At 38.9% G+C, this 11,114-nt stretch overlaps 1 long non-coding RNA gene across 1 annotated transcript; it reads right to left on the bottom strand.

Moving 5' to 3' along the window:
• Window positions 1-5,631: 5,631 nt before the first annotated feature.
• LOC133765481 (uncharacterized) lies at window positions 5,632-10,415 on the bottom strand. The gene is made up of 3 exons (XR_009866599.1): window positions 10,377-10,415; window positions 7,942-7,979; window positions 5,632-5,890 (listed from the first exon to the last, which is right to left on the bottom strand). It is a non-coding gene; the product is annotated as an uncharacterized LOC133765481 (long non-coding RNA).
• Window positions 10,416-11,114: the final 699 nt, after the last annotated feature.

The following is an 11,114-nucleotide window of genomic DNA, read 5'->3' as shown; positions in this document are numbered from 1 at the left end:
GATGGCCCAAGTGTTTAGGTCCCTGTTGCCCACATGGGAGACCCAGGTGAAGTTTCTGGCTCTTGGCTCCTGCCTGGCCAAACCCTGACTATTGCAGCCATCTGGGGAGAGAACGGTGGAGGGAAAATATCTCCCCCCTGCCCCACCCCTGAAGCTCTGACTTTCAAGTAAATAAATAAATCTTTAAAAAATGTTGATGTGTTAACCACTTAGTACAGGAAGCTGAACTCAATGGACATTAAAACATTAAAGCAAAAAACTACAAAAGCGGAATGCAAATAACCCATACAAAAAAAGGAATGGAGTTGATTTTGAAAAGTTCATTCCCTTGGAAGCTAATAAACTGTTCCTTTGAAACCTAAAACCCCTAGGAATTTGGGCTCAGATGGATAGGTAGGTGTGAGAAGAATGCACTACTCGTAGCATGGAACACTACTATACATCAAAACCGCCGAGTTCACCAAGATCACATGTCAATATGGAGAACTCACATACATATATGTCATAGAAAAGGCCAGCACTGCTGAATGATAGAAATTCCTCTATTCACTTGTTTAGTAAGTAATGAATAACTTTTTATACATTGATTCAGGAAGTCTTCCATCAGCACATGGGAATCATGTATGATGAGAGACCTGAATGTTTTCAAAAAATGTCTACCAAACTAAACATAATTTTACAAGATTTATTTTATTTGCTTGAAAAGCAGAGTGATGGAGGAAGAGACAACAAAAGAGATCTTCAACCTGCTGTATCACTCCTTAAATGGCCACCATGGTTGGAGCTGGATAAGGCCAAAGCCAAGACCCTGAAACTCCTTCCAGTTCCCCCACAATAGATTACAAGGTCCCGAATACTTGGGTCATCTTCTGTTTTCCAGGTGTACAAGGAGGTAGCTGGACCAGAAGCAGAGCATCTGGGATTCAAAGGTGTGCTGCCATATTGTATGCTGGCATCTCAAGCGGCAGCTTAACCCACTGAGCCACAACACTGGACCTAACAGACTCTTCTTTTAATTCCATTTTCCATGCATGTTCAAAAAATGTCTCTCTTTGTCTGAAAGGCAGAGTTAGAGAGAGGGAGAGTCAGAGAGATCTTCCATCTTCTGATTCACACCCCAAATGACAGCAACAGCCAGGGCTGGGCCAGGACAAAGCCAGGAGCTTCATTGGGGTCTCCCACCCATGTGGCAGGGGCCAAGTAGTTTGGTCATCCACTGCTGCTTTCCCAGGTGTAGCAGCAGGGAGCTGGATCAGAAGTGGAGCAGCTGGGATAGGAATCTGTGCCCGTTAGGGATGTCAGCCTCACCGATGACAGCCTAACCTGCTGCAGCACAATGCTGGGCCCTCCCATGCATTTTTGTACACACAATTTTGTACATAAATACATGCATTAGCTCCATGTCACATATACATGCAAAAGAATTTTGTATTTATTACCTATAATATTTTATTTGATAAAAATAAACTGAAGCATATAGCACAGTGTTAATATTTTTAAATCTTCCTTTTAAATAGTGGTCATATGCCTGAGGTCTCATATTACTGTACTTCGTTCTCTTTCTTCCCTCCACAGAAGCAACCATTTTCCAAAGTCATTGCTATTTTTTCTCAACTAGTTTTATACCTTTACCATTCATGTAAGATATTCATAATCTCATTTTCCATGTTGAAAATTAAAAATCTTACAGTTTTCTAGTAGCATTTTTATTTAACTGAATTGTACAAGGAATGCTTTCATTCTTTCAAAGGCCTCAGCCAACCAAACTAAGAATTGACACTGTGGCCTAAAGCTAAGGCAAAATCATTTCTTCCTACCATCACCCGGGCTGCAGACAAGTAAAACACAAAACACAAAATAGAAAAGAGGGTCACTATCTACTACAGATCTTCAGAATACTGGCTCATTTGCCAAGCATGGAAGGAGCTGAAGAAAAATATCCAAGACATTGCCCACTGCTTTGTAAAGACGTTGTATTTTCACTAATATATCATCCATTCCACAAATTCTAACACATTGCTTTTGTGGATATGAAGTGAATGAATGTGTTTGTGTAAATACAAGGGTACTTCAAAAAGCTCATGGAAATGAATTCCTTGGGGCAAATAATTTTGAAATCCATGCACAGTTTTGTTTTTGTTTTTTTTAAGATATATGCTCATGAGTAAACCTTGTATACATGGATTCATGTATACATGTATACTGGTAGCATGGGTATGTTTTCTTTCCGGAATAACATAATTCATCCCAAGGGCCTTTATTTTGTTGATGGAAATGTTTAATCTTATCACATCACTAAGCATAGACTGCTGATTATACTATCTTTCTCACAGCTACCGTAAAGATGATAAACTGAAAACCTCATTGCCTTCTAGTCATTGTAAGTCAGTTCAAGAGTTGTGCCCTTTTACAGTTGTTCAGGCCCTATGATCTTTCTCCAAACTGAAGATGTAAGTTACTTTCCTCAAGTCTCTATTGTGTGAGCGCTGAGAGAAAACTATTAACTATTTCCCTATAGCAAGAATCGTGCCCATGAGTTGCAATTGACAAATTCCTTGAATCTCAGATTTTCTTTACCTCCTTTTGTGTCCCTTCTTTTGCAACTGGAAGGATTGACTTTAGGGTATTTCTTTCCTGATTCAAAACCTAGATGCATTGTGAAGGCATATATTTTTGTCCCTTTTATACAGCAATTGTTGATGTCTCAAAGATTTTTCACACAACCATGCCATCATCTCTAATGAGAAGAGATCCCATTAGTATCCTCCACTTTAGCATCATGAATGGAAATGCTTCATGTATTTCAGAACTTCAAAATAATGCTGCAATTAATCTAAAACATCATGCATCAAGAGGATGTCTTACTGCTACCCTCTGAAATCCCATATGTGCTCTTTTATCTCTCCAATTTTCAAATGTAAAGATATTACCAACACATATGAAATCCTTTTATTCCAAGAAATATGCACATCTTCATTCCCCCATAGATAGTTCTTGCTCAGCATCTGTGGGGAATTGATTCCATGATCCCAAAAGATAACAAAATCCATAGATGCCCCTACCCCAATATCAAGTAGAACTGTATTTGCATATAATTTATGCCACCCTCAAATATCCTTTTAAGTGACCTCTACATCTCCTACACTACCTCCTACAAATTAAATGTTCTGTAAGGAATGGAACTTATACTTCAGAGAATAATGATAATGAGAAACTTTGCATCTTATATTTTCTTTCTGGATTTGGCTGAAACCACAGGATATGAAGAGCTGCCTGTACATTTTAGTGGGCATTAAGCAGACTATAACTACCACAAAACATGATCATTTACCACAGAATTTAAAATTTTCCAGAGAATACTGAAAGCACCAGTGTAATTCCTGGTAGTGGAGAAAATATAGAAGCCAAGGCCTAGTGGGTCCAAGTGTTTATCTAAAATAGGGAATAATCAGATGGAGCTGCAATATAGGAAAACTTTATGAAATTTGTGTAAGAAAAGATTTCCAGTCTCCTCCCCCGGTATATGGCTATGTAGCGATCAAAGGAAGTTGAGAAATACACAGTTGTCTTCTGGCCCCCGAGTGACTCAGTGAGACCAGAAGAACTACCCAACTGAGCTGGGCCTCCCTCAAAGCCATAATCATGTACAAATGACTATCGAAGCCAAGAAGTCATGGCGTAATTCTTTAGGTGAACAAAGATAGAAGTGGACAGATCACTGGGTATGTCTTCTATATACTAAGCAAAGTAATGAGCTCTGCGTGTGAGAAAAAGATTTCACATCATTCACTGGATTTACAGATTCACTGATATGGGCCATCAGTAGAATATGTTTAAAACAATAGAGATTTACAACGAGAGACCGGAGCCTGGATCAAGGTGCAGCTATTTTAGAGTAGGCCTCCATCTTGTAACTCAGGCCTGAACCCTAAGCCAAAAGCTCCTGAAAAGAGGACAATAAACTTCCCTTGCGATAAACTCCCCTAGCAACAGCCAATCAGCAGATAGCAGGGAAATACCTAAAGTTCCAGGTGTCTTTTCAGGCAGTTAAGGTGCTTGATAACATCCCGAAACCCTGCAGTTTGCCACATACACCCTAGCAGCTCAGGCCCTATACTTTAGCCAATCATTTTAAAAAGCATCAACCCCAAAGCCAACTTACCACCTTTACTAGGTCCATTCCCGCTGCTGGATGCACTAAATCAGAGAGAGAATTTATGGTGATTTAAGAATATTTCAGATGATTTTGCTTACAAAATTGTTGATGTAGTTCAGATGGTCTTAAAATTTCCCTTGAGTTCTGGAATGTGATTTGTATATTGAAGGTTTATGGGCATCATTCAAAGGACTGTGTTACTGAATTTTTCTTAAGTGACTTCTCATTGATGAAAATATGATAGGAATTAAAATCTAGAAGACATATATGGAAAGATGCTATGATTCACGTTTTGCTCTGGACATAGTATAATGCCAAATTTTCCTACATAACAAATTAGTGGAGTTTGATCATGGCATTCTACAGTCAGGTAACTGAGCTTACTCTTTTTTTAAAAGTGAGTGGGAACTGAGAATCACTTATTTTCTTTATGCCTTCAAGTTATAATATTTAATTATTAATGTATGATTTTCTGAAGATTCTTATAAAAGTAATATATGGTATAATGAACATCATCTTCAGGATATCCAGAATATTGAAAATAGTTATTTGTCCAGGAGGCATAAACCATTTCATAAATGGTATAAAAACATAAATGTCAAAATAGGAAAAAAATTTAAAATTACAAAACAAAAAATAAAAAGATAAAAAAAGAACAAAAGCCCCTCAAAATGAAAAATGAGAACATAAAACTCAAAAAAACATAGGGACTGGCACTGTGACGCAATGGGTTAGCACCCTGGCCTGAAGTGCCAGCATCCCAAATGGGCACCAGTTCAAGACCTGGCTGCTCCACTTTTGATCTGGCTCTCCACTATGGCCTGGGAAAGCAGTAGAAGATGGCCCAAGTGCTTGGGCCCCTGCACCTGCGTGGGAGACACAGGAAAAGCTCCTGGCTCCTGGCTTCAGATCAGCACAGCTCCGGCCATTGCAGCCAATTGGGGAGCAAACCACCAGATGGAAGAACTCTCTCTGCTTCCCCTCTCTTTGTGTAACTCTGACTTTCAAGTAAATAAATAAATCTTTACAAACCTCAAAAAAATAAAGGTAGAATTAAAATGTGATTTAGTATGGACACAATTTTAAATCCATTCAAAGGATTTTATGGTATGCATCTTCATCAAATTTTAATGAGATTTTAGAATATGAGCTTTCATGAACTTTCTGTGACTTCATGATGAAAAAATGTATGAAAATGCTACCATGAAGAAAATTATGTGTGGGTTTAAATTTTTTGTGCCAGTATCAGCTCATATTTCATTCTGTTTTTATATATTTCACTGTATCCTTAAATACTGATTTTATAGTAACTGTTGCATGTCCCTTTGAACAATGGAATTGGAAATTAAAGACTGAAATGGGTTGAGCTGAAATTTTGGAATCAGATCATTATATATTCCTTTTTGAATAAGATTGCGAAGTGTGAAGTGTACAACATGATTTCCGCACAGTCAGAAAACATGACTCCTTTGAAGTCAGTTACGAGCCAATTTGTTTATTTCTGGACAGAAAGAAATATCTGTCAATTTTTTTTCTAAAAACACTCTTAGCTGCACGTTAGAGTGTAGGAAAATTAGTGATGTTCAGCTGTGAATGTGCTACCATTGAATGAAGTAAAATGATACATTTCAGAGAGTTGGGCGGCCCCCTACTAGATGTGAGTTTTGCAGCTCTGCTTTATAGGGTCGATTACTGTTGTTCCAAAGCACCAGATATGAAGAGATGGTTCCATTTCTGTTGAAATAAAAAGTGAAATAATATTCTCAGATTCTGGAGATATCCTAATTCCTGATTAAAGAACTGCCCCTAAAGATTTCACCTAAGACATGAGGTAAACATCATTAAACCAAGAAAAGACACACACGAGAAGGAACTGATAATACATGTCTCCAGGTTATGAACCAAACTTCACCCTGTAAAAAAATTGCCTTTTCCCAATAATAACCTAGGTTTGCAGAGTGCTTGCTGGTACTACTGTGGAGAAGTTAAGAGGAAGCCCTAAGAAATCATGCCAATGGAGCTCTTGAGTAACTGAGTGGACAGAGGACACAGCTGTGCCCTGGAATCCTCTTCCAATGCAGGATTCCAGTCAATTGCCATACTTGACATGGGGTCAGATTCCAGGAGTGGCATTATTTATTTCACTGAAGATAAAACCTAAGTTTTCTTAGGACATATTCATAAAGTAAACTCAGTATGAGAGAGAGAGTGGCAAAAAAAGTACTTTAAAGCCAAGTGTCACACACTCATAAAGGAGTATTTTCATGAGGTTTCTGAGACTTCATGCAGACAATTTAAGGAAAATATGTGTTAGGAAAAACCATAGATATTATACTTTCTGAACCCAACAAATCCCTACTCTTCATTTTTAGAAGATTCACCTTTATCTTTGAATGCTCTTTGTGTACAAAGCATTGGAATTAACCCCTGATAATGCAAAAGAATAAGGGCAGGTAAACTGAAAGGACCTGGTAGCTTGGAAAGTGTCCATTGGCCGGCGCCGTGGCTCAATAGGCTAATCCTCGGCCCTGTGGCGCCGGCACACCGGGTTCTAGTCCCTGTCGGGGCACCAGATTCTGGCCCAGTTGCCCTCTTCCAGGCCTGCTCTCTGCTATGCCCCGCGAGTGCAGTGGAGGATGGTCCAAGTGCTTAGGCCCTGCACCTGCATGGGAGACCAGGAGAAGCACCTGGCTCCTGGCTTCGGATCAGCGCAATGTGCCGGCTGTGGTGGCCATTGGAGGGTAAATGGCAAAAGGAAGACCTTTCTCTCTGTCTCTCTCTCTCACTGTCCACTCTGCCTGTCAAAAAAAAAAAAAGAAAAAGAAAAAGAAAGTGTCCATTGTTGTAGGTGCCTCTTGGGCAATTCTCTACACAGGAATTCCATCCATTCTTGGACAGAAACTGAATGTGTCAAGCAAAAATAGAAAACTTGTGCAAGCAGTGCTTACTGTGAGGTTAAATGAAGTGCATGGGGAAAAAAATCCTAAGGAGTCATGGTAACTGTGCTCTTCTGTAACTCAGAAGTCAGAGGACAGTGCACTGGGTGGGCCCATACCAAGCTCAGGCTTGGCATCCTCTCCTGCTGGAGAATTCGCTCAGTCATTATACTGGACACTGGTCTGGTCTGCAGTAGCAGGGTAATTTGTTCTGCTGAAGAAACACCAGGGAGCAGGAAAAATAATGTTAGGTGAGAGCATGATACACTCATGGTGTGGAGTTCAGGAGGTTTCTGAGACAGCTTAGAGATAAGCTTATGAAAAGATACCATTGATGAGCAAATTGACACCTAGAGTAATTGTTCTTTTGGACCAAAACAACTTCCTGTTGTACCTTGATTCTTATATTTTAGTTTTTGTCTTTGAATACCAAATTGTGTTGCAGCATTAGAACTACATTTAATGAAGGATAAGAAAAAAATGAAACAAACTTGTAGCTTGGAAAATGTGAATTCAGTGTTGTGCTTCAAACAAGTGTGAGGAAAACATGAAGACTATGTAGTCTTAGTTTATGGGCCTCATGGGCAATTCTCTACCAAGGAACTTCACCCACCAGGGGAAGAAACTGAAGATATTTCAAGCAAAGTTTAAAACAAACATTTTGAAATAGTAGTCCTTAGTCTTACGTTAAGTAAAATACAGAGAAAAGAAAAGAAAATCTTAAGGAGAAGAGATCCTAACTCAGCTTTCCAGCCACTTGGAATGCAGAGGACAGAGGACATAGGTGGGCCCATCTAGGCTCAGGCGTGGCATCCTGTGCCATTTCGAGATTTTGGCCATTCACCCTACCTGGTATTGTGTCAACAGCAGCGGTAGCATTACAGCACCTGCAGAATGACAAACAAAAGTTGTCAAGATATTTCAGACAACAGACCCATCTCAACATCTGATGGCAGCAAAATAAATTTGAAATCCAAGAAAATTGGCTCCTATTGTGGACTTGAATGAGTTTTCTGATACATCATTAAAATCAGTTTCTTAAAATATGGATAATGAAAAAGCCCATAGTTTAACAATTTTAGAACAAAATTCTTGTTTAAATTCATTCTTAGGTTTTTTTTTCCCCTTTTATCCTTGACTATTATTTGTATCTTAACAATCACAACTACTCTTTCAGAAGACAAAAAGATTTATGATAAAAATCAAAGGTCTGGTAACTTGGAAAGTGCCCATTTGGTGTTTCTCTAGGAGTCAAGGATAGAATAGGAGGAATAAAAAAATGGAGTAGATGAGGTGAATTGCTCCACGGGAAATTCCCTGGCAAGGAACTCCATGCTTCCTGCACAGGATCTGAAGAGTCCAAGCCAAGTTAGAAAACTTCTACAAACATTTCTGCACAATAGTTCTTAGTGTAAAGTTAAAAGATTTGTCCAGAAAGATAAAATACTGGTGCTTTGGCACAGTAGGTTAATCCTCCACCTGCAGTGCCAGCATCTCATATAGGTACCGGTTCTAGTCGCAGTTGCTTCTCTTCTGGTCCAGCTCTCCACCATGGCCTGGGAAAGCAGTAGAAGTTGGCCCAAGTGCTCCAGCCCCTGCACCCATGTGGAAGGCCTGGAAGAAGCTCTTGTCTGCTGTCTTTGGACCGGTGCAACTCTGGCTATTGTGGTCATTTGGGGAGTGAACCAGCAGATGGAAGACCTTTCTCTGTCTCTCTCTCACTGTCTGTAATTCTACCTCGCAAATAAATAAATTTTAAAAATCTTTAAAAGAAATAGAGAAAACCCTAAGGAATCAGGCCAGCTATACTCATAATAAGTAAGAAAAAGAGGAGAGAAAACATCAGTAGGCCCACTGCAAGGTTAGGCCTGGTATCCTCTCCCCGTGGAAGATTTTTGTCAGTCACCATATTTGACACCGAATGGGATTCCCCTGGAGTGTCATTCATTCCATTGCAGAAAAAACTAAAGCTGTCTTAAAATATTTTCATAAGACAGACTCATCTCAGTATCAGATAGTAATAACAAACTACTTTAAATACCAGCATCCTACACTTACAATGGGGATTTTCATGAGGTTTCTGAGACTTCATGTAGAAAGGCTAAGGAAAATATATGTTCTGGATTCATTTTTAGGTGTCTTATTTTTACCTTTGAACACTATTTGTGTAGAAAGCACTGAAATTACCCTGCATTATGGCAAAGGCATAAGGAGATACTGATACTATCTGGTAACATGAAAAGTGTCCATGCAGCGTGCAACTTTGAGACAACAATAGAATAACAATGCAAAACACTTTTCTGATTTTAGGTGCCTCTTGGGCAATTCTCTACCCAGGAATTCCGTCCATTCTTCATGCACAGAAACTGAAGATGTCAAACAACATTAGAAAACATGTGCAAGCATTCTAGAAAGCTTAGTTCATACTGTGAGGTGAAATGAAGTTTATCGGGAAAAAATATCCTAAGGAATCATGTCAACTGTGCTCTCCAGTAACTCAGAAGACAGAGTACAGTAGACACGGGTGGTCCCATAGAAGGTCAGACTTCTCATCTTCTACCACTGGAGGATTTTGGTCAGTGAATATACATGACACTGTTCTGGTTTGGAGTGGTGGGAGAAATTTCTTATGTTGAAGAAAAACCAGGGGTTGTCTTAGTATATTTGAAGACAACATATTCATTTCAACATGGAGCAACAGTAAAAGAAAAAATATACTGAAACATAATGCACCCATGATGTGGACTTCATGAGACTTCTAAGAGGTAAGTTTATGTAAATACAATGGATGAGAACTTGATGCACAGGTTTAACAATTTGGGGGAGCAAAACAAGTCCTCATGCTAACTTCCTTCTTACATTGTTTAATTTTTGTCTTTGAATACATTGTGTACTGACCGCTACACTACCCCTTGGTAAAGCCAAAGGAAAAGGATGGAAAAAAATGAAAGAAACTGGCAAGTTGGAAAATTCCCACTCAGTGTACTCCAGCAAACAAATGATAGAAAAACATGAAGCAAAACACTAGTCTTAGTTTAGATACCTCAATGACAATTCTCTACTAAAGTATTCCTTCCTGTGAGGAAACTAAGGTTTTCAAGCAAAGTGAGAAAACTCAAACAGATATTTTTGAAAAGTAGCCCCTAGTGTTAGGTTAAAGGAAGTGCATAGAAATGAAGAAAAATACTAAGGACTGACACTAACTCAGCTCTTTAGTAACTCAGAATGCAGAGGACAGAAGGCTTCAGCTGCCATTGCAAAATGTTTTTACTCGGTCATCATACCTTACACTGGTGCACACTCCAGGGTAGCATTAAATCACCTGTGGAAGGTAAATCAAAAGTTTTCTTAGGATATTTGCAGAATGCAATCATTTTATCAACTGACAACAGGAAAACATTATTTGAACCCATAGAAATATATGCTCATAATGTGGATTTTCATGAGTTTTCTGACACAAGAGAAACATAGGTTTATAAAGAGAGGTACAATGAGAAAGTGGCTCATAGATTTAATGATTCAGCAACAAAAATGCCAATTTCAAATATATCCTTAGATTCCTTATTTCTATCCTTAAATATCATTTGTGACTTAACAATTGCAAACACCCCTCAATAAAGAAAAAGCCAGGTATAGACAAAAGGAAAGGATACGGTAACTTGGAAAGTGCCCATTCCGTGTTCTGCTGGGAGCCACACAGAGAACAACATGAAACAAAAGCTTTGCCTTAGATTAGAGCCCTCAAGGACAATCTCTGCTGAGCAATTCCATCCTTCCTGGATAACAACTGAAGAGACCAAGTCAAGTTAGTGGTCACATGAATATTTTGAAAATGGATTCTTTGTGTAAACTTAAAGAAACTGTATGGAAGTAAGAAGAAATCCTAAGGAAATACACCAAAGTGCTTTTCAGTAACTAAGAAGATAAAGTGCAAAAGGAAAGTGTGGTTCCACTCTAGATTTGGGCTGAAGATCATGGTCAGTCACACACCTTGACACTGATTGGATTTCCATTGTGGTGTT

This window comes from Lepus europaeus, chromosome 8, assembly GCF_033115175.1.
Source record: "Lepus europaeus isolate LE1 chromosome 8, mLepTim1.pri, whole genome shotgun sequence".
Taxonomy (NCBI): domain Eukaryota; kingdom Metazoa; phylum Chordata; class Mammalia; order Lagomorpha; family Leporidae; genus Lepus; species Lepus europaeus.
Note: the sequence above shows the minus strand (reverse complement) of the source record. Positions and strands in the feature narration are given on the sequence as shown.